At 37.7% G+C, this 20,514-nt stretch overlaps 1 long non-coding RNA gene across 1 annotated transcript in view; it reads left to right on the top strand.

The window, feature by feature from the left end:
* Nucleotides 1-19,524, top strand: part of LOC146544115 (uncharacterized) — a 78,130-nt gene extending 58,606 nt beyond the window's left edge. The window contains exon 4 of the long non-coding RNA XR_014884135.1: nucleotides 19,326-19,524. This is a non-coding gene — a long non-coding RNA (uncharacterized LOC146544115). The remainder of the gene's footprint in view (nucleotides 1-19,325) is intronic.
* The last annotated feature ends 990 nt before the right edge of the window (nucleotides 19,525-20,514 follow it).

Below are 20,514 nucleotides of genomic sequence, written 5' to 3'. Positions count from 1 at the left end.
CCACAAAGTTTCATAGAGTCTTTTCATCCACCCTTGCAGGGACTAGGTATCTTAAGAATACCATTATAACATTCAATGAGGCTTGCCCCCACTGGATTATGCGGAAGGTGGAATTGCCATTTGATGTTATTTTCTTCTGCCTAGCATTGTATCATTGCACCAGTAAAATGAGTCCCTTGGTCACTCTCGACGATTTGAGGTGTCCCATAGGCAGACATCAGTTTAGTGAGTGCCTTGATGCTATATGCCTGGTTTGCTTTTGGTACTGGATAGGCCTGCAGTAGCCCACTTGCAGTGTCAACATAGGCTAGGGCATACCTCACCCCCTCAGACCGATGAAGGGGCCCAATGTAATTGACCTGCCATTGCTGGAGAGGATTGTGTCCTCTAGCAAGATGGGCTGTTGTTTCAGGCAACAATCTCGGTCTCATCTTAGAGCAAGCATCACAATCTCAGCATGCCTGGGTGATGTCAGATAGTCATATGGGCAGCCCCCATGCTTTAGCAGCTGCCCACATTGTCCTCTGTCCTACATACCATAGCTTCTGATGTAACCAACAGGCAATGTTCTCAGATGGTGAATTCTCAATCCATCAAACTCAGGCCAGTGTGTCAGCTTTATCATTTCCTAGTGACTGTAGGGGCTGATGACCAGAAACATGGTAGACACATGTAGTCCTGTATTTGACTGTATTCCATATGTCTAACTACATGTCTTTGCCTCAGATTGGTCGGGCATGGATAGTCCATTCTTGGGTGGCTCACTGTGCAATCCAAAGAGTGAGCCCCCTGTACACAGCCCAACTATCTGTACAGATATTCAGGATACCATCACCGGGTTCCTTGGTTATAACCATCCACACGGCTTGCAGTTCTGCCCACTGGCTGCTCTGACCATCCCCCTTGTCAAACCAGATTGTCTTGATGGAGGGATGGTATGCTATTTCTCTCCTCTTGCTTGGATTGCCCTTGCTGGATTCATCTGTGTACCAGGCATCTTCAGGGATAGGATATTTTCCCTCCTGAACAGGGCTCTTTTCTGGTGGGGCAACCAATGTTTCTTTTGGTGCATCACTGTGATACATCACTGGGCCTAGGATCTTCTGAAGTTCTTCTTTCAAGGGTGATGAAGACAGACTATTCCTTTGGCTGAGGTAGGCGACCCATCGTGCCACTGTTCATACTTGGGCCACCCACCCCTGTCTTAGGAAGGTGGGTCAGATCTTTCACCCATCCCTGAATCAGCAGAGTGGTCTTGACTATAACTTCAGTCATTTGAGTTATCGGCTCTACTGCCTGTAATGCAGAGTAGGCAGCCAATAACTGTTTTTCAGTCATACTTTATCTTTCTTCTGCTCCGTGCCAGACCTGAGACCAGAAGCCAATGGGGACCTGAACAGAACTCTGGCATTGCAACAGGCCCCAACCAAAGCCATCTTGAGTGGACATAAATGTCCAACTTGTCTGGGAGGGTAGGATCAAATATACCCAATGCCTGGGCTTGTTTTACTGCCAGTTTTACCTGTTGGAAAGCATCCTGTACTGTTTTCCCCCAGTCCCATAGCTGCCCCTTTTTTGTGAGTCTGTACAGTGGCTTTAGCAGTTGTGCTAAGCTAGGTATAAAGGAATGCCAGTAATCCAGTATACCTAGAAACTCCTGCAGCTGCTTCAATGTTGTAGGGACTGGGAATGCCTGAAACTTATCTATGACTGCACTGCGTAGTACTTTGGTCTTTCCTGACCAAACCATCCCCAAGAATTTTACAGACAGGCCTGGACCTCGCCCCTTTTGAGGATTTATAGCCCATCCTCTCTGTTGCAAATAGGCAGTTAATGAATCTGCCACCTGCTCTACCGCCTCCAGTGAGTCAGATGTCAACAGGAGATCATCAATATAATGATATAAGTTAACATCATCAGGCTTTTTCCAGGTAGCCAGGTCACACGCCACTAGATTGTGACAATACGTTGGTGAATGCATGTACCCCTGTAGCAGGACCTGAAAGGTCCACTGCCTGGCTCCCCACGTAAACACAAACTGATGTTGCGATTCTTCATCAGTTGGGATACTGAAGAACACATTTGTTAAATCTAGGACACAATGATATGCTTTTATCTCCCCACTTTATGTGTCCATTAGGGAGGCAATATTGGGTACAGCCACGAATAGACAGTGTGACCTTATTTAATTCTCTGTAATCCACTATCATCCTCCATGTGCCATCCAACTTTTGCACTGGCCATGTGGGGGAATTATACGGGCTCTGTGCAGGTCTTTAATGCCCACTTTTTCTTAATTCCTGCACCGTTCTTGATATTTCATCTTGCCCACCCAGGAGCCTATACTGCCTTACATTAGTATTCCAATGCAGTTACGGTAAGCAAATAGGCCCGTATTTCACATGGCCTCTTAATACTGCCTGCATTGCCCAGATACTAATATATCTCTGTCAAAGTTTGAGCTCTCCCACAGTTGTCTGGAGAGCCAGACCCCATAGAATACCTATGCCCTGGATGTATTCCCAGACTGGGGCAATAGATACCTTAGACTCCCGGAATAGGAGACGCCCTACCCCCAGTTTCAACCATGTTTGGCCACCAGTCCCAAAACCACCAATCATCACTCTGTCTCCATCAAATTTTGATTGTATCTCTGTAGATAATTAATGTTTCTGCTCCAGTGTCCACTAATGCCATAACTCTCTGAATGTTTTTTTAGGACCAATAAATTGTTAGTTCTGTATAGGGCCTCTAGTCCTGTCTGAAGGACCTAAGGGAACTAACATTCCTCGTCACACCATGAATTGTGCTATGGCCAATTCTTTTACCTCCGGTGGCTCAGGCATCATGGGCCAAGACACCTGAGGAGGCTTTTTTTTCCTCTATTGAGGACCATAAAGTCTTCAAAATTCCATGTTGTAGTTAGCTGCCTATTTATAACTTTTACCCTAGGTTTCTTAGAGTAATTCTGAGATTTTTGATTGTCCCTTAGTTGTTTCCAAAGCTGGAGGAGGACTAGTGGTCAATCTTAGCACACTGGACCTCAGCCCGAATTAAATCATTAAACATTTGTTTTCAGGAAACCCTTATGGGTCCCTATTGAGGAGCTTGAGTAGCCAGCTCTTGGTTTTGATCACTGGCAGGACCTCAGCTTCTTCTAGTGTCCACATGTTACACCTAGCCCGTAGGTGTCTGTTTCTCCTAGGTCAGCCACTAACTGGGCAGCCTGCTGGACTATCGCTTCTGAGGCCACCAGTGGATTTAATATAGAGACCAAAAGTACCATATAGAAGGGAGGGGGCTTGCTGTAGAATCAAGTCTCTCATCCCTGCTGAGAATTTGACCATATCAGGACCATCAAATGTATCTTCATAAATTGCTTCCCTTACACCTAGTTAACAGATATAATTTTGAAGGTCCTCCATGGAGGACCACATCCCTGTATGTAAAGGTATATCAGCAGTCCGCCATTAACCATTCTATTATAGAATGGTTTTCATTAAGATATTGAACACCCATATAACTTCTGCTTGAGGGCACGATGGACAGTCATGGTGGCCAACTTGGCTATTTCTGGGCCATTCATCGTAACACTTTCTGCTCCAGAATCCCAGTCTTAATAACCAGGCAGGCACACTTTCTCTAGGCTTCTGCCAAAAATCACTGTACTAAATCCATCAATTCCATTGCTGTGTATGGCCAGGCTGCTGTGTATGGTCAGGCTGTTACATGCAAATGAGTCTGCGCAGGAGGCCACTGATCAGGCGGTACCCCTGCTGGTCTATCCTGTATTTTCTTTGTTTTCTAAGTTATAACAGGATGGACCTCTAGTAGATCTGTCGCAATCAGAGCTTCAAGATCTAATTTAGAATTTTTATTTTCCTAATCAATGAAGTCCGTTGATTCAGGAGTCTGGTCATTGTCTATTGAAATGTTATGAACTCGACCTATTGGAAGATGCAGAATTGATTTCTTCCCTGTTAATATGCCAAGTTCTTGCTCTAACTCTTCTCAAAAAAAAGTTGGTCCCTCAAAAGTTGGTTTTCATTTTTTTAAGTATCATTCCTCATTTCAGCATGATTTAAAGCATTTAATATGGCCATGCCACTGTGGAGGCACCTAATCACCATTCTTTTGTGATCAGCATATCTTTGCTAAGTCCCTGGAAGTAATCTGCCATGCGATATGGGTAGATATTTCCCATAACACATAGGGGACCCCATTTTTCAATGATAACCAAAAGTTCATAATAAGGAGATGCCACAAAGTCTTTGTATCATTGTCCCAGAATCATTTTATATATAGAGGTAACATTCTCCCTCCTGACCCATTTATAGAAATTCCATGAAAAGGACATGCTGTAAATTTTAGTATATTTGGCCTGCTGGCTCTGCAAGTGTGTAACCAATGAATATATGGATGTTATAATTAAGAAATATACAAGAAAGTTAGGCTAAACAGGTTTTCACACAAAAGAAGAATAGATGGAAAGCTTACCCTTGTCTTAGGCTCACTGAGAAGACTCCAAGAGGAACAATCTTCAAAAGAGATCCTTCCCAGTGGTAGTCAGCTCTTAAATGTGGCTAGCAGAGATAGAGTCAGGCTCCACCCCTTCCAGTAGCACAGGAGAATTATCTTCACCTGTGCTCCCAGGGTTGACTCATTGCTTGCCTCAGGTGGTTAATCAGAACCGTGATTCAGCAGTTCCCTTATACAGTTTCAGCAGTTTTCCAAACAGTGGCAACATTTTTATTTTCCTTTAAGCACACTTGAAACCATGCTCCCCTTACTACCACAGTGCCTGGAAAGACATGAGCTGTGCTGCAGATAAAGATGGTAGGACAAGAGACATGGGCCAGTGTCTTCTCTTTTGACAGTTATGCTCTTCAGTGTTTACCCTTGATGTTTCTGCCCAGCAAACTCCTTTCTCAATTTGCAGTAATATGCTGCCATGAGGAGGATAAAAGAGTCAGGATCTCAGAATCCCTTTTACAAGGCTGCACAGTGCAGGAATTACAGGCAAAGGAGCAACAGGTGCCCACACTACTGCACTAGAGACATGCTTGACTTTAAGCACAAGCATGATGCCAGTTATCAGCAAATAAGTGAATAATAGGCAATGGCCATTAGTGTTTCTACGAGCTATAGAGAATGAGTTATTTTATGTATGTGGTGAAATAGTTCTGCTTTATTTCAGGATTTTTTTTTTCTCTTTTCATGATATTTCATCACTTCTCATTTCCCTCAAAATTAGATTGTAAACTAAATTGTTCATTCTTTATTCCAGTCTCATAGAAAAGGGAAAAAAAAAAAAAAAGTCAACTATGAAATGCAAATCTGCAAAATAAATATTGCTGGTGTGTACATAATGCATAGACTTCAATGTACTGTTTATGCTTTTTAGCACATAGTTATGATATATTGCTTGAAATAAACTCAGTAATGTTGACAAAAGAATAAGAGTGTTGTTTAATATGTAAACAAAGAGAGATGAGGTTTTGAAAATGAGCTTTTTTTGAGAGAGAGATTTAAAAAAAAGGATATTTTCTTATCTTCATTCTAAAATGTAGAAAATAAGTAAATAAAAAGTGCTGGTAAACTTTCATCAGTTGGATAGGAACATTTTTTTCTCATTCTAAGATGAAAAGCTTATCTTAGAATTGCTTAATTTGAAAGCTTATACTAAGCTAGTAGCAGAACAAATCTAACATTCAACAGTAAATTACAGGAAGAAAAAAAAGGGGTTGAGTTGGAATTCTATAATTTGCTGAAAACATGCATTTCAGAATATTTATTAATTTGAAGATCACTGGAACCTGTAATATGTTACATTTCTTTTAATCTGCAGCAACACTATCGACAATTTTAGCAAAACCGTAAGGAATGTGACTGCAAAGGCACAAGAGCATTGAGATTGAAAAAAAAAAAAAAAAAGAATAATAACATATATAATATTTTTAAAATAGTTATGTAATCCACATAAGTTTTAGTCTGGTAAGAAGATAACCATAATACTATCTGAAATAATTATTCTCTTAGTTTCTCACAAACTGTAAATGTAATAATAATTTAGGAATGCTAGATCAAAAGGGACATTTTAGGGAACATGGAAATTCAAAGAGAAATAGTATTATATTTAACCAAGAAAGCTCTCTTCTAGAGTACTCTGCTGATTAACAAAGCTGTCTGTGAAATTCATGATGCTACACAAATTCAGACTGGCAGAGGATAAAATGTCCATTTGGAGATCAGTAAATTTACTTTGTTGGCGAGAGGAATGCTTTCTGTCACTGAATAAATGTACTCTGAAATATATTAGAACTTACATTCTGCAGACATTGTCTTTTTTCTTTCTTTTTTCTTTTTTTTTTAATCAATTAGTATTTCATTTTAATTGCATGCTTGTATAATGCCTTGATAATATATGAGCAAGCTAGCTTATGGAAAGTTGAGAGAGAGATCAAAAACCGTCACTTTGCTAACAGACAGTGCTCTTGTTATTCTCTTTTTTTTTTTTTTTTTTCAATTTAAAAGGCAAATAAGATGTCCCAAAGAAATCAGAAAATATTAGGAACAGCTTTGTTCTTTTCTTATTAGTAATATTGTAGTTGAGAAAGCAAATAGATCTGGATAAAAAGTTTGTAATTATAATATGAAGTACTTGCTAGTGACCATTCTGCCCACCTGGCTCATCTATTTTATCAGATTATTTTCTCCTGGTAGGTATTGTATATGTGTTGGGAAATCCTGGTGGAAAGCTCCTTGTAGCTCACAGAACTACTCATTAATGGAATCTAGTGCATATCCTGCATTCTCTGCAAACTGCCTGCCAACTCTTTATGTTGCAATCAAAAGTAAGTTTTAGGTGAAGTTTAGGATCCACTTAAAGATAATTCCTTATCAGAAGAATAGTTAAAAGCAGCATCAGTTTGCTGTCAATCATATCTAAGATTGTAACTGAAATCATAAATTAACTTATAAGACTTAATGTATATCTGCATTGCCCCTATCTTTATTTTATTCAGAAACCTTGCATATCATAATACATCTTGAAATTGGAAGGTTATACAACCAAGCCTACTCTGAAAGGTGTCCTGCATCAGGGGTGACTAACTGTATCTGCTTGAGGCAAGATGTCCCTTGTCCCAGTCCTTGGAAGGGGTCTTGCTTCTTGATCCTTTCCTGTTGAATGGAGAGGAAAACCACACCGAGAGAAAAACAGTGACAGTATATTGGAAGGATGGTTCAATGTTTATTGCCATACCACTGCTATACACCTATAAAGTTATGGGCCAATATAATAAAATAGGAGGCATTAATTTTGAAACAGCCCTCATAGACTGAAAGAACTTTCTAGCAGAAAGGATTTCAGATAGATTTTGGTCAGGTCACTGAACACCAGTATTTTTGCATTTACTGCTTTTAGAACACATGGACACAACAAAGGGACTAATTAAGGTCTTCTCCATCTCTGGACAGGACAACTGAATGCATCTAGCATGATCAAAAGAACATATAGGTGATCTAAAAGGTTTGTTTGGGGTGTTCTTTTTCCTGAGCGAGAAGCACAATAACCTATTAGAAAAAGGATGAAATAATCAATACAAACTTTGCAATATATTGTAAAGCTCAAGAAGCCTCTTAAAAATAAAATAAATTAAAAATGACTAGTGCTATAAGAGAAAAAAATATACTTATCTTTAGTGATCTTCATGAATTCTGCATAATAAAATCGTAGTAAATGAACTAATTCTTGAAAGCAGTGGCTTATTCTTGGTTACACACTTGCTGAATTTTGTGTAAATATATCTGCAAGAATTTTAGTGACTGTCTGTTCTGGAGATTAGTTGTTTGTTGTTATGTTGTTTTCTTTTTAAATTTTATTTGATCAATGTTGGAGAGTATAAAATGTCAGAACTATTATTTTCTATTAACTGTATCTGGCATTGGCATAAGCAGTCAACTTGCCAAAGAGTTAAGTGGATGAAGTGAAAAAAAGAGAAGACAATGTTTGAATGTTTGTTAAAGTTAGTAAAAACTTTACAATCTACATACAAAAAGACCTCATTTGCTTGCACTTTTTTGTTCAAAAAAATAGTTTATAAGTACAAAATCCTTTTGCTATTGTTAAGCTAAACAAAAATAATCTCACACATGTAAGGGTTTGAATGTCTGGCTCATCACAATTTTAATTGTAAATCCCAGGAAATGCAGAATATGAAAATTAAATTAGGAAGTGCTCAATGGATTGCAGAGTAGTAAATTTTATTAAATTTCTTTACAAAATAACATTTGGAAAATAATTTAATAAAAAGCTGTATGTGCCTTACCAAGAAACAATGAGAAAGATTCAAGCAATTTTTAGTATATCTAGAATATTTTTATAATGTCTAGGGGCTTAAGCAAACTCTAGCTCAAGAGAATTGATCAAAATCTATGGACTTTTAATCTTATACATCATCAATGTATCAATTATTAAAAATTTTATTTATGACAATGATTGTTTAAAGCTAACTTATACAAACACTTTATGATAATATCATAAATTGTTTACAACAACTCTGAGGGTTGTAATTTAGTGTTTGTCATAGACAACAACTTTAATTTCAACTTTTAAGAAACTATATAATTCCAGAACTGTATAGACTTGTTTAGTGTATTTATCAGAATTCATACCCTGTTGTCCAGATTTTTTCCAGTGTAGAAATCCACATTTCAAGAAATTGGAAAAAGATGAAATTTAAGTATGCCTTTATTTATTTTTTTTTTTTTAAGAATTAAGTGGTACATCAATACTACACAAAGAATACAAAATTTTCCATAGTTTGTCCTTGGAAACACAAAACAAAAATCTTTTGTTTATAGTAACACTGTAAACTAGATATGAAAAGAAAGGTAACTTGAAAAATACATATTTGCTATTATCTTGGAATGATTTACAATATTAGATCTTAATGAAATTTATGGGACTTTTACCGTTTGGATAAGTAAAAAGAGGATTTCTGGTTGGATGGGAAGATGATATTGAACCTGAATTTAATCATTCTGGTAAAATCAAAATTGCAGTATTGCCTTTCCTGCTGCAGTTTAATGAAAGACACAACAAAGACAAAAACATGTCAATCTTCCTTCCATGTCAGTTATCATATTGAGCAACTGTAATGTTTGCAAAGGTAGACCTCCTAATCCTCCAAGCCTACAACTTCTAAATCTATTCCACTGGCAATTTGTGGCAATGTTTTTGAAGTCAATTTGCTATGTTAGCTACTGAGCCAATAGCAGAACTACTTCTGATATAAGTGACAAATGCACAATAATATTCCTTCAGATTAAGAGAAAGTTCCAATGTTAAATAGCAAAATGCTGTTTTTTTCTACAGGTAGATGTTCAAAACAAGCTACAGCAATTTTCAGAATCCTTAGCTTTTGTTCATGAAACAGCTAGAACAGTGTTCGTATTTATCCACTTGATTAATATAATTAGTATGAAAAACTATATTATGAACAGAGAATTACCTAATGAATTATTTGTGACACTGTCACAGTTTACAGCCTATTCAAGAAGCTTTAAGATTAAAAAAAAGAAAGAGGAGGAGAAGGAGAAAGAGAGAGAAGGAGAAAGAAGGAAAGGAGAGAGAGGAAGAGAAAGAGAATGAGAGAACAAGAATGAGAAAGAGAGGACGAGAGAATGAGAATGAGAAAGAGAAAGAAAATGCAAGGAAAAACTCTCCTAACTCCTGCAAAATCCTGATTTTTAGTCCCTGGCATTAAAAAGAAAAAAAAAACAAGTGAGATACCTTGTAGGTATCACCTGCAGAAGCACAAAATGATAGCTCAGAAGACACTGATGTCATCTGTTCAGAGGGGAGTGTTGCACAGAGAACTCACCCCTCGCTGTCCTAATCCCTTACTTAATGCTCGTACACTTCTCTGTGATACAGTTTCCTTACATTCCTGAAGATCAGCAGAGAGTGAAGAAAAGCTTTTATTTCATGTCTCATTTCTTCCAATATCCTTAGAATGACTTACCTCACTCACGTGATTTAATTAGGGTTACTTGATGGGTCATCAAGGAGGAAGGTTGCCTGTCTTCTGTGCCCCAGACAGGTCAACACACTGTCTGAAATACTGTTGAATTGCTGGCATGTCACTCAGTCAATATCTACATGACAGGTAACATCAAAGTATCAAGACATTTTGGAGGTTATACACCCTTTCTCAAATCCAAAAAAGGGACATCTGTGCCAAAAAATTTACTTAATGGATCTGAGAAATCAATGATTTTTAATGAAATATGCAAGGGTTTTACAAGAGAATTAGTGGCCTGTCAGTGAAATATGCTTCTTATGTAGACACATGATAACTCCTTATCTTTTGGGACTGAGTTTTGTTCAGTTTTCAGACATTATTTTAAGAACTGAAAAGCGCCACCGCTGCCTGTAATACCAGTAACCAATAAAAAAGGTAATGAATTACATCTGTAATCTGTAAACTTGTTTTAACATATAGTATTGAAAAATTAATAAACATTAGAAAAGTTCCCTAAAAATCTTAAATTTACCAACATCTTTTTACTTTAAGTAACTTTCAGACACAGTCTCTTCTTCCCTCTTCCAGTCTCTCCCAACTTTTCATTATGAATGATGGATTGTGTACTCCCACAAAGACCTGTTGCATAGCAAAGATTGCTCCCTTACCAAAGAGTCTCATGTTCCAGTGGAGAAGGACATAGCTACTAAAAGCTGCTGATCATCTCAGCTGATTCCAAAAAGGGAAAAGTGTGATTAAAAAAAGCTATCATGCATACCTAAAATAGTTATTATATCCAGCCTCTTAGCTATACTAGCAATGGAATCAGATTGTTGTCTTTTTTTCAGGCAGATGAAAACTGTAAATAGATATAGACCATTCTGCAGTTCCTAGGAGGTTGCTTGTACAGTGCATATTAGCATTGAACAGTAACACCATAGTAGTGTTTAGATCACAGGCGGGACAAGATGCAATAGTCTAAGGGAGTTACACTGAAAATTGTTTTCCTACAGGAGCATTGTGTGATGCCTGAAATTAGCTATGAGGTACAACCTCAATCTTCAGTCTTTGACTACAAATTCCCACCTCCCATTAGGGTATGTCCAAACAATATCTTGAGAGGAAAGAACTTTTAAAAGCAAACAAATGAAATGTAAAACAGAACCATCCTTATTTCTTCTTTGTCTCGTCTTCATCCTTTCACATCCTTATGTATTCTGTTGAAACTAGAATCAACTATGCAGTATTTATAGTGATGTTACTCTCCTGATAAAGTATTACAGAGGCTGTGGCAACAATCTAGGGCTCAGCAGGGAAGCTGTAAGACAGCTATTTTTGTAATGTTTAAAATTATACTAAATTAATAAAAATAAAATCCCCTGCTGGGCTTCCAGTTTTAAATAGCACATTGTGGTGTAAATGATCAGAGCATCAGGGCTCTGTTAATTTAGTACATATTATAACAGTGAAGACATTAAAAGATCATAGCATTTTCATTATAAAACAACTCTCTGTGAACTGGATGAATAATTTCAGATTATGCTAGGAATTGCTAATATGTGGTCAGTAGGAGAGAGGGAAATGGGAAACCTGTATATAGAAATTTAAGGGTTGGAAGCTGTAATTGTTTGAGATTCTGACAGCAAGGACTCTGATCCCCAGATTTGAGCAGTCTAACTTACTAAATTACTACCTCCTAATATTAGAACAGCCCTTTAAAAATAATAATTGTATTTAATCTTTTATTAAAACAAGATGAAAGATTTCCTTATAAAGAAACAAGAAAAAAATATATATATAGGGAAAAGGACTGCTTTAGAATCAGAGAACTTTTATTGTCTCATACTTGGCTGCAAAGTATAAAAACCCCACCTCAAAGATAGTTACCACCCAAGTCTTTTAGAATCAGAAGAAAAATGCCTACTAACTTCACCTACAAAGAACATACAGAGGGAATGAGTTGAAATCATTTAGTTATGTGTTGGACAACATGAAATGTTAATGTGAGTGCAAGACCAAGACCTATACAGAATAATAGGAAGATGATGACATAAGTTTTCATAGACAGGAGGTAAAAACTGCAAATATTCACTTGACAGAAAACACACGTACTGTCTCATTAAATTTCCCCACAATACTAAAAACCTCTGCTTTCATTGTGCCAATTCATTCCTGGCTGAAAAGGATCAGAGTAACTGTATGCAAAATGGGCCGCCACAACTAAGCTGTCTAGTAGGCTTTGGTGAGATTAGACGGATAACAATACCAGTGCTTTGCATGTGCATGTTACTACCATCCACAGGTGGAGCTGTGCCTAGAGTAATGAGAATAGGACATTTATAAGGGACATACAGGCAAAATCAGGCACTCTGGGTTATCTCTTTGTCATCTCTGCCTCCTACCAGGTTTTCTCACTCTTTAGCTTGAAAATGCCAAAAACTGCATGTGAAAGCATGGAAAGACTTCTGACTAGATTTGCTAGCATTTATGTTTCCTCATGTCTGACTTTCTTTTCAAAAGTACTGTTTGTTAGGTAATTAAAAGATGATATAATTGGGTTAATTATTATGTTTACAGGGAGTTGGAACAAGGTGAAAGTCACTAGCATTCTTGCTGAGCTAGCTGTTACAATGCAACCTGAAATAATACGTTACTAGTGAAGTCATGCAAAAAAAGTCCCCAGAGCAAATGCACTGAGACCATGTCAGCCTTGTAAAGAAAGTAATATTCATATAACACTGTGAAATACTTAATATGTGTATAACTTAAAATACTGAACCAGAGACTAGAAGCAAAATGACTGCAACTTCTTGAGATGCATTTTAGACAGCAAATCATCAAAACAGACACTCAAAGCAGCTCACTTTTCCTAGACACCCTGAGCCTGAGCAAAGCACTTTTTAAGCCAGATCAAGTACTTTTCTGGCTCACTCAAGCTTTGATAAATTGTGAACTGATTTAGCACATCCTTGCATTCAATAAAAATCATAAAATTTAAATCAGTCTCACTGTAATGAACAAAACTGAACTTGAACTTCAATATTTACTTTTTTCATCACTAAGTATCAAATTTTCAAAAGCTGGAATTTTTAATAGACAAATGTAATGTTTAGTAGTGGGGGCTGATTTACATCCCCCTTGTCCACCATCCTTGTGGCATCTTGGAAGCCCAGTTTGTATATGGAAGAGTAGCTAATGAAATATTGGTCTGGAGAAATAATTTGAAGCTGGGTTTCCTATACAGCATGTTAACATCATGGTTATGGTGTTAGTCATTTGTGCACGAAAGGGCTCTGTCTGATTTTTGAGTTTTGCTGAACTGCCAAACCCAATATGTTTCTGAAACTGAATTCTGTTTAATTAGCCAGCACTAACGCTATTTTTATGTAGCCTTTAAAAAATCTAGACTTCTGCAGCTTCACCACTAATCCTGCAGAGATGCTTTTTTTTTTTCTACAAGACAGTAGCTCTGTGCTTCCTTTTCAACTGTTAGCATGAGGACAATGCATTTCCAAGGACAGTGCATTTCTCCACCCTTCCCTGGAGGACTACAGAAAGGATACAGTTTTATTCTGTAAGATATCCCCAAAATGAAGACCAGAAAGATAACTCCTGTACAAGTAAATGCCGTGGAAAAAAGTTTATTTTCCCCAGAGGCCATGTGGCATGGCACAACTGATGCTAACCTAGCTTTGCTCCTTATTCCTTGGACCCAGCTGCTGAGATCAGAGTCCTTGGTTGGGAAGTCTTACTCCACAAGTTATGCTGTGCTGATATGCTGCCACTGAATGTGCCAGTTGTTAAACAGTGTGATAAGTAAAGTACTGGTGTTGTCTTTGTGCAGTTTATTAACGTAGTAAACTTAGAAAAGAGAAGCAAGTAAATGGAGGGAGAAAGACACATTCAGATCCCTAAAGTCTTAGGTACTTTTTGTCTTAGATATATCTCTTGACTCATGCTTAATTTTTCGCATGTTTCTGATAAGATGTCTTGTAAGGTCCTACACTCTTTTCAATAGTCTTTGTTCTCCAGAGCCTCCTTTTGCTAATCACTTGCACAATGTCTGCCACACTTTGTATGCAACAGGAATATAAATAATTTCAAATAAGACATACCCATGTGAGCACACAGAAAGACAAGATCCTGTATTTTTTCAGCTGCAGGAATCAGCTGCTGAAATGCACAGATGCATGGAGGAGCCAGTTAACACCTTAGCCTGCAGGGCTTGTAGAAGAAAGGAGTAAACTGTGTGATGGTATATTTAATCTTCATAAAATATGACTTGATCTTAAAAAGACCTTTAGCTCAGTTGTTTCTTCCCAAAGCTTTATAATAGAAACTTCTGTCCACCTCACAAGCTGATTGCCTGAGTCTCCACCATTATTTTGAAGCACTTTTTATTTTCTTTTCCAACTGTTTTTTCAAACTGCCTCCTTCCTTGTGCTGGCTTGTATTCACATGGATTCCCTGTTATTAATTACAGATAATGTTTCTTCTTCACACTTGACTGCAAAACCAGACTAAAATGGACATTTATTGAATAAAGATGCAATGCACTTCACTACCAGCTCATATGCTGCTTATGCAGATTCTGATGCCTTCCTTCCCCTCTCTACTGCCCCTGTCTCCCTTTGACCATAATTTATTAAGAACAGCTCTGTCCAAAATCTGAAACTGCAGCTCAGCAGCACTAATTGCCACTTCTGTTATTAAAACTGTGATCCATGATCCCTTGATGCAATCTAACCAAACAGCAACAAGACAAAGGAATCTTTTGCTCCCTAATAATAATAATAATAGTAAAAAAAAAAAAAAAAAAGCTGCCAATTCTACCAAAAACTCTTACAAAAATCCAATACAATACAACAGCAGTGAGTATTTACATAACCTGTTTCTGTTTGGTTTTGAGGAGTTCAAACTCAGAAAAATTGTGCTAGGAAAACATACAGGATTTTAGATAACCCAGATTCTAGAGCATTGCAGAAATATTTACAAACAAATATTCAGATTATATATTACATTAAGATCGCCTTCGAGGTAGAATCATATGAGATATTTACATGCATGAAACAAAGTACGATAAAATACTTTCTTTCTTCTGTCAAGTTAAGAGAGAGTTAGTTTGTAAAGAAAAATACAAGACTCACATGGGATTATTGCTTCTGAGACACTAGAAGTAAGAACAAAACATCTAGATAGAGCACAGTTAGTAAAATGCTTGGAAATCTGAGATAGCCCCGGCGCTTTGTGTTATCTCTAGAATCTGTTTCCAAGTGACAGTCTATTTGCAGAGTTCTTGCCAAACACCAAACAATCCCAAAACCTTTGGGAAGTGGTAATAAAAATGAGTACTTCCTTTCTGTATAGACACATAGAGTAGGGAAAATGTCTTCCAGGAGTGAAGAAAGGAAAGAAATGAAAAAGACTGTAAACATATAGCATCACTTTCACATCAGAGAGAGATAACTTCTGGATTTCTAGAAGGATCTTTGCTAAAATCCATACTGTCTAATGTATTCACAGGTACCACAACAGATGATGAGATGATCATGTATATAGATAACACATTCGTATGACTATGTATGTATAAAGGAGATTGTGAAGAATTGACAAAGGATAGGGAGAGAAATGGAGGATAAAGTTCTATGCAGATGAATGGTACAATGACATCTTTGGGGGAGAGAAAAAATCTCTGTTATCACTGATTACTGGCTGGAAAGGTGAGCAGCCCTAACAAGGGTACAGTCTGCTGCCATATCTCCTGTTGCCTCTGCTCAGCTCCAGGAAAAGATTCTTTCCTTCACTTCACCATAGACTCATGTCCCAGCTTCTCTCCTGCCCTATCTACCTACTTCTGCTCCGTGGACTGCAAAATACTATTCAGCTTGTGCTGTGGCTCTCTCACTCCCTTCTCCCCCTTAAAAAAAAAGATATCTGAGAAGCTCACATTAGAATTTGATATGAACAACAAAGTTATAGGACATTGCTATGAACTTGATCTGGAGAGTATATTTTTTTGTCTTCTGTCCATGGTAGGAGCAGAAGAAGAAAGTCCAAACACAGCAGAAACTGCAGTGATATTCCTGTGAGTAGTTTATAAAAATAATAAATGCCAACATTCTGTTCATAGCACACTATCACAAAACAAATACTTTGGAATATCAGCTTTTAGAATTTGTTTGGAATACATACACCCAAACAAAAACGTAACAGGATTGTGTGTAATTAAGATCAAAATCTCTGAAAACGGTAATAGCATGTAAGACAAGGTGAAGATCTCATAAAGTAAGTGGAATATGATGTACGTAACCAGTCTTCTAGTCACCATAGAAGAAGGAGCGATTCTTCTCCAACAGAGAGGTGATCATTTCCATGAACAGTGGTATGCTACCCTTCTTTTTTTAGGCTTACCTTTTTATCCGACATCAGCTTTTACCTATTTTGAATCCTTACTTCTGAACCACTTTATTTCATAGAGAAAATTGCTTTGAATAAATTATTTCCACAAGTTCAGACTTTTTCTGTTGTAGATTATCCATAAGCTAATTACAGCCTTGTCTAATTTATTTCTTTTTGTAAGTGTGAAGAATTTTGTGTAAAGAATTTTAACCCAGATAAAGAACAGACAGATAAGTCAGATGAGAACTGTGTAACTGTCTTGAGGTAAGTCTGATGCAGAGAACCTACATCCAGACAAATGAGTGAACTTTTACAAATACAGGATTTGAAACCAAAAATATCTTGTAGTGATATTAGCTGGGATAAAATGAGACTGCATTTAAGCTAACGTACAAAATTTTGGGGGACTAATGTTATATTGCCTACCCTTTGTAAAAAGAATTATTGTTTGTGAAAACTAAATATTACTTGGTTAGAATAGACTCTACACACTGAACAAATCTTGAGAAAAATGGCATCTAAATTCACAAAATAATCCAAAATTATTATTGGATTGATTTTTCTTCTCCAAAAGCAGGGATGTGTTGGTACTAGAGTTAGAATTATTTGAGTTGGAACTCAAGAATTTTCTCATAACATGAGCTCTTTAGAGAAGACTAGAAACATTTTTAGCTTTAAAAAATCTAGATTTTTTGGTAATATAGATGAGAACTATATTTATACATATAAAAAAGTAGTGAAAAACTCAGGCTGACTAGGAAAGGCAAAAACAGAAAAAGCTTCATAAAGAGATCTCTGCCAAAATATCTCTGATTACTTTGTCCCTGTATGGAGAGTCTTTTGCAGCCTAGTTTCAGTCAACTTGGTGGCTTTTTGATTTACAGCAAACTGCACAGTAGCCTTTGATTTTTGGGAACTTATTGTTTCTGCCATCTCTAAAGCCAAAGCTGTTTCATCACACTGCCTTTCACAGCAGTCTCCAACTGTCTCCTCGAGATACAGAGCCCCAGCTCTATTCTGTGACTCTCTCCTGCCTGGCTTATTCTCTAAACCAGAAGTTTCTATCCTAAATGGACCCTGTTACTCCCTGAGAATGAAGGAATCTCTTTGCCTGACAAATCATAGTTTCTTTCTTCCCCATGGCATGCTCTCACTCAGTTGGCTTTTCTTTTCCCAGAATACGAGTTCTGATAATGTCCTGGATCTGCCTGAACTGTCTGCTTCTTTCATAGCTTCCTGCTGAGTTTGTCTAAGTGGTGCTGAAGCTGTAAACACAGCTGTCTAAAACACAGAGAAGCTTCCAGACATTGGAGGAGGCAAAAGGAAAAGGATAATTCTGCTTTCAAAACTCTTGAGATAGAGGCAAGGTAGAAAAGGGATAGAAAAAACAAGAGGCAAGCCAAAATCAGAGCCCTTTCATACAAGACACTCAGAGCACCCAAATCTTTACAAAAATGCAGGACATGCATATTTTCATTAACTATGCATCATGGAGATGAAAGTAAAGACCATCAGATGTTGAGCTTTTAGACTTAGTTTCAGTACACAGATCAGCAAAAGAGATCACAACCTTGTTTTCATCTGAGACTCACCATTTCTCCCACTCAGAAGTCTCCCTCATGAAAATGGGAAACAGCTTTGTATGCTCCCATTAAAATTTTCATAGAAAGCCCTTGGAATTGTTAGTAGCATTCAAGTCTAAATAATGTAACAGACTTAGACCAAATAAACCTTAGTTAAACAGCTACATAATCACAAAAGCATCCAGAACACTCAGTAGTCACAAGTTATATGAGACCACCCAATATGTCCCATAGGTTACCCTTTCCCAGAAGAAAATTTCACACTGTAGTTTGCATTCTCTGCACTAGACTTGGTGACCTCTGAGAGAATACAAATTTATAAAGATGAGCCACATTTGCACCAAAAGGGATAATTAAAGAGAGGAAGGAAATTAAGCAAAGAAAAATACACTGCAAATTTCAGAAAATCTACCTAATAGTGGAATAAATGGATTGAGGGATAAATGGCCTCCCAAGAGATACAACAGAAAGGCTATCTGCTTGGATTAGTACTAAATGGAATGAACAAAACACTAAAAATTGCATTGCAAGAAATAATTTTGCACTGACAGGGGAATGGTCAAGATAATCTAATAGTACTGTTCATTTCTAACCCACAAAAATACAGGATAAATTATCATGAACAACACTTTTTGATTCTCTCACTTTAGCACTCCCTTATAGTCAAACTTTTTAATCCTACCAAGAAGTGCTTGTTATGTGATATGAAAATGCTTCCAGTCCATAATAAACTGAAGAGTCTATGATATACTTTGGGAGGAGCAGGTCTTTACTATCCTGAAGATTTCTGGCAGTTCTAATATGTCAGAGGGAATGACTGTTCTAGCAGGTGTGATGTTCTAGCAGAGAGGCTGTATTTTTCTTCTTTTTCACTCACTGCTTTGAAAGAGGGCTACAGAAACCTTTGCTGTTTTGAGGAAGTTGTTCCAATTGCTTGGAAACACAGTGCTGGAATTAGAGTATCTTAACAAAGAAAATATAGATTTGGAGGTTTTGTTTCTGTTTTTCAAGGAAGAATGCCTCTTGGGAAACAGCCTTATGACAGCAGGACAGAGGGGTGACATACGTGTGAACATATGTCACTACCCCCTGGGGTAACGTACATGCAAACATATGGCACTGCCCTCCTGGTGCATATTAGTTGTTAACAGACACAGGAAGGACCTTGCCCTGGTTATGTTTTCTATCATCCATATGGTTTTCTATTGCTCCTGATAGCAGATAAATTACAACTACTTCCAAAAAATCTGTCTAATAATAGTTTGTATTTATTCCAAATATAGATACTTACTCTTTCCCTTTGGTACTTCCACAGAATTCATTGAGAACAAGAAACGTCTTTTCATTTCACTGCAGGGGCCCTGATGAATTAAAAACAAAGGAAGGAAAGGAGAGTTGTCTGCAAGCACACAGCCAATGAGGGGAATAACCAAAAGAGGACATGCAACTTGACCTCTGTAATCTAATTTCCACACTATCGACTCACCACTGTGGTCAACAGAGGGAAATAATATAGCGGCTCTAGAGTTTCCCTGAAGACTTCTCCAAAATTACGATGTATCAAAAGAACAGTTGTATGATAATAAAGTGAAATCAATTAACATAAAGATTCTTCTTCGTCCAATGAGAAATTCATCTACTGGAATTTGTTATGGTCAAGGCTCCACTGGCAAAAGATCAGGTCAGTCTAGATAATGGTGATGTTTATGCTTTCAAGGACTAGTTGCATAAACCTGAGAATCCATTCCTGATCCCAAACCTAAACCATACCATAGCAGTTAAAGCATCTTCCAAACATACTGATTGAGTCATGGCTACAACTGAGAAAATAGAAGATCATAGAATCGTAGAATGGCCTGGGTTGAAAAGGACCATAATGATCATCTAGTTTCAACCCCCCTGCTGTATGCAGGGTCGCCAACAACTAGACCAGGCTGCCCAGAGCCACATCCACACTGGCCTTGAATGCCTTCAGGGATGAGGCATCCACAACCTCCTTGGGCAACCTATACCAATGTGTCACCACACTCCCTATGAAAAACTTCCAGCTAACATCCAACCTAAATCTTCCGTGTCTCAGTTTAAAACCATTCCCTCTTGTCCTATCACTATTAACCAATGTAAACAGTCATTTCCCCTTGTTTATACGCTCCCTTCAAGTACTCGAAGGTCACAATGAGATCTCCTCAAAGCCTTCTCCAAGATAAACAAGCCCAGTTCCCTCAGCCTTTCTTCATAGGAGAGGTGGCAAATGCATTGCACTAAAACAAGGGAGAAAAATTTATCTTGAAATGCAGATCTCAGCATAATGATGTATTTGGAGATCTGATCTCTCTGCTGTTTGAATGGTGAGTACTTGAGCCATAGCAGTTCATAGAATCATAGAATGACTTGGGTCAGAAGGGACCCCAAGGATCATCAAGTTCCAAACCCCCTGCCACAGGCAGAGCCACCAACCTCCAGATCTGGTACTAGACCAGGTTGCCCAGGTAGTCTTGAACACC

Source organism: Meleagris gallopavo, chromosome 6 (assembly GCF_905368555.1).
Source record: "Meleagris gallopavo chromosome 6, MGAL_WU_HG_1.1, whole genome shotgun sequence".
NCBI classification, from domain to species: domain Eukaryota; kingdom Metazoa; phylum Chordata; class Aves; order Galliformes; family Phasianidae; genus Meleagris; species Meleagris gallopavo.
This window is presented reverse-complemented; position numbering and strand designations above follow the sequence as displayed.